This window comes from Phoenix dactylifera, chromosome 12 (assembly GCF_051530095.1).
Source record: "Phoenix dactylifera cultivar Ajwa chromosome 12, Ajwa_hap1_PhDact_Kaust_v1.1, whole genome shotgun sequence".
NCBI lineage: Eukaryota > Viridiplantae > Streptophyta > Magnoliopsida > Arecales > Arecaceae > Phoenix > Phoenix dactylifera.
In genome coordinates this window covers 23,390,154-23,394,094 of record NC_143201.1, presented here as the reverse complement: position 1 = coordinate 23,394,094, position 3,941 = coordinate 23,390,154, and the positions used below count along the sequence as shown (strand labels likewise).

The 3,941-nt window shown below is 44.1% G+C and overlaps 1 pseudogene across 1 annotated transcript; it reads left to right on the top strand.

The window, feature by feature from the left end:
• Positions 1 to 1,953: 1,953 nt before the first annotated feature.
• On the top strand, positions 1,954 to 3,322 carry LOC103701903 (flavonol sulfotransferase-like pseudogene; annotated as a pseudogene). The gene has a single exon (XR_015972271.2). The product of XR_015972271.2 is annotated as a flavonol sulfotransferase-like pseudogene (transcript).
• The last annotated feature ends 619 nt before the right edge of the window (positions 3,323 to 3,941 follow it).

Here is a 3,941-nt window from a genome sequence, read left to right as displayed (position 1 = left end):
ACGCCAATGGTTGGTCATGGATACTTATTATCATGCCGACTCTTTTCAATATGATGCTTTGCATATTTTATAAAAAAAGCATCCACTTATTAGCTATATTCTCTTTCCAATGTAGTTAATTAGTCAATCCCCTAGGAACCAACTTCTTATCTCAATGCTTTCTTAGGCAGCAAGAATTATCAAGTTGGAGTATCTTTTAAGTCTTTTGACTAATTCCACCCCCGAATAAATATAACATGATATAACATACACCACAATAGGCAGCCTGGCCCATGTAGCAGAATTTAATTAAGTGGCAAAAAAATAGTAGATCATTTTCATTTCAAATAAAAAAAATGATTGAAATGCTAAGATAAGAAGCCGATTATTTTCATTTTTGAAACTTTCAGCACTAAGTTTCTCAAAATTTGGAAAAACTCACACTTTTGGAGAACAGAATAGTAAAAATTTCGTTCACAAAACATATTATTACCATGATTAGTTGATTTCGTTCACAAAACATATTATTATTTATTTATTAGTTATATATTTTTTTCAATGTAGTTAGGTAGCCAATCTCCTTCAATATGCAGGAACGAGCTTCTTATTTAAAGGCTTTTTTTTTTTTTTTTGCTAATAAAAAAGGGGAAGAGGGGGGAAGGGCAAGCCCACCCCGCGTAGCAGCCCCACACTGGGCCCCCACCCCGCCAGGAGCATATTCGATGCAGGCAGAATGACCGTTTGGTATAGGCCCAGCTCACCAGACCCCATCCATATTTTACTCATACCCTTCCCATTCGTGGCCCCGGCTCAGTTACCCCACTGGGCCCTGGCACGAGTACCCCGTGTGAGTACGTCACACCTGGCACCACCCAGACTACCAGCCGACCAGTAGCACTTTCAGACCCCGTGTCCAGGCGCGGGGCATCCGGTCCCCAGATTTAATCGACGCCCGTGCGTTTCGAACCTGAAACCACTTGGTTAGAAGCAAACGCCCCGTTCCAACTGGGCTACCACCTTGGCTTTCTTAGGCAGCAATGATTATACGCTTGGGTTTCGCTGCTAGAATAGAAATAATATTTTGTAACATGCACCACAATAAATAACTTGGCCCGTGCTGCAGACTTTAATTAAATAGTCAAAAAAAAAAAGAGAAGTAGATCATCTTCTTATGAGCATCGAGTAAATAAATACATAAAAGATTAAAAGAAAGACCAAACAAATAAAGCCGTCTTCCGCCATCATCGGCCCTTCGGTCCACCGCTTTCTCCTCCATTCCCGCGACTTTCTAGAGGTCGCCTTCCCGTTCTTCTAAGCAGCCTTCGTCTGCTCCCCGCCGATCAGATAAAACAGAAAATATTAAATCAAAATAAAAGAAATGATTCAAACGTGAGGATAATAAGCTGATCGTCTTCGTTTTTGAAACTTCTAACACTTAATTTTTCGAAATTCAGGAAAAATCACGTCTTTTGGAGAACGGTATGGTAAAAATTCGATCGTTTTGATTTGGATACCATGGGCAAAGAAAGTTTTAGCTGGAAAGGGGAAGGGCTTGACGTCGCGCGACGATCATCCTCCTCCTTAAACTTTGATTACTTGTTCTTGAACTTCTGAAAGTCAGCCTCCAAGACGTCGCAATCTCTACCATGGGCTGGTACGTATATCTCATAGCTCTTCTTCGCCGCTCCGTTCTTTCTGAAATCCGACCACAAGTAGCCGACAATCATCCATCGTGACCACCGAGAGTGAGAAAGAGAAGACGAGGGAGAGATCCCATCGAAGGAGGGATGCTCTACCCAAAAAATAAAAAATAAGGGTGAAAAATTCTGAAACGGGATTACATGCCACGCAAAAAAAAAAAAAAAAAAAAAGGCCCGGGGACAGGCCGTGCGTCTCCCTCCACCATACTCAAAAAAAAAAAAAAAAAACGATCAATTCCATCAAATCAGACCCCACCTGATGGCGCAAGTAATAATATTCTGTCCCATTCTTTAACTTCTTATATAGAGCCGTATCGCTGGCATTGCAGCTGCAGAGAGGGCGTCCGATTGGATATCCAGTGTCTCGACCAAGAAAACCAGCAGCCCCAGAGTCTAATGGATTTTTCTCTTCCTTCCAATCCTCAAGGGAATCCTCAAGAGGGGAGAGGCGAAGTCTCCACCAAGGAGCACAACGATCACCTATCCTCGCTGCCAAGGCAAAGAGGATTGCTACGTCCCATCAGAATGTACAAAGGGTTTTGGGTCGCTGAAAGTTTACTTCCACGCGTGATGGACCTCCAAGATCATTTCAAGCCTCGTCCCTCCGACCTCATCCTCGTCACCCCGCCCAAATCCGGCACCACATGGCATAAAGCACTCCTGTTCGCTATCATGAACCGCACCAACTACACCTTCGCTCAACACCCTCTGCTCACCCGCAACCCCCATGAGTGTGTACCCTTCTTAGAGGTCCCCTTTCGCCATCGATTCCCCGATCTGGAGGCGATCCCTCCGCCGAGGCTCCTCGCCACGCACTTGCCTTACTCCATATTGCCGACCTCTGTGGCTGACTGCGGTTGCCGGCTAGTTTATCTATGTCGAGACCCCAAGGATGTGGTGGTCTCGCTGTGGCACTTCGCGCGTAAGGGCAGGCCCGACATGGGTCTGAGCGAAGCCTTCGAGTTGTTTTGCGACGGGGTCTCGTTGTCCGGGCCGATCTGGAATCATATTCTCGAGTACTGGAGGGAGAGCCTGAGGAGGTCTGAGAAGGTGCTGTTCTTGAAGTACGAGGAGATGATGGCCGAGCCGGTGGGGAACGTGAGAAGGCTAGCGGAATTCGTGGGGCGTCCCTTCTCGGAGGAGGAGGAGAAGGATGGGGTGGTGGAGGAGATTGTACAACTGTGCAGTTTTGAGAAGCTCAGCAGTTCGGAGGTGAATAAAAAAGGTATATACGAAGCAGGGGAGCTAACCGTGCCGCATGAGTCGTTTTTCAGAAAAGGCCAGGTTGGAGATTGGACAAATCATTTGAGTCGTGAAATGGGGGAGAAGTTGGACCGAATTGTCCAGGAGAAGCTGGCTGGATCCGGTCTGACCTTCCAAGCATCGTGAATTCTCAGAGACACTTAGCTGTGCGCCTGTGCCCACTATGCATGCATGCAAAAAAATTCTCCAGCCCACTGATGATGGGGTGGCAGCTCAATATTTATCTCTTTTTCATGTATCCCATCTAAAGCAAGCTGTGCTTCCCTTCTGTCCGTGTGCAGCCATCTTCTTACTTATTCAAGATGCCTTTTCATGCAGCAAGGATCGTCTAGTTTGAGATTAATATTTAAATATGAATCTTAAAATAAGTTATTAAACTAGCTAGTTCTCAAACTGATGTGGTGAATGGTTGCAATGATTTGTTTGGGGTAGGCATGAGTGACGGACGTACAGGAGGTTGTGCCATTCATCGGTGCAGTATGATTGGAAATCTGTCTGGTGGGTAACTAGTTTGAGCTATGCTTGGAACGGATGTAAAGTAGAACCATCATCAATGATGTAAAGTAGAACCATCATCAATTTTCTTGCCTTTGTTTTATTTTTTATTTCGTTACTCTTTATCTTAATTTTAGATAAAATTCAACTTTCTTGGCAACCCTTATCCTTATCCTTTCTTGATAATATTTTAAGGTTTCCGAGAGAGTTGAATTTTAAAATCTTTCACGAGGGATGCAATATTTGCCATGCCGAAATGGAACATACTTCAGATCGAGTTGACAAGGTTCTAGCGGAATGGCCCAATTACACGATGCTTTCCAGGCGTAGCCCCTGACAATTACAAAACCAATCCCATAAATCATAGTAAGTTGCGCTCTCGCCGGGTAATCATGGTATACTAAGAATTTGTTTGAAAAATCTAGTTGAATTGGACTGAAATGTTTGTAGAATTATAGATTATATAGTCTATTTAAGTAAGACCAATATCAAATCAATTTTTCT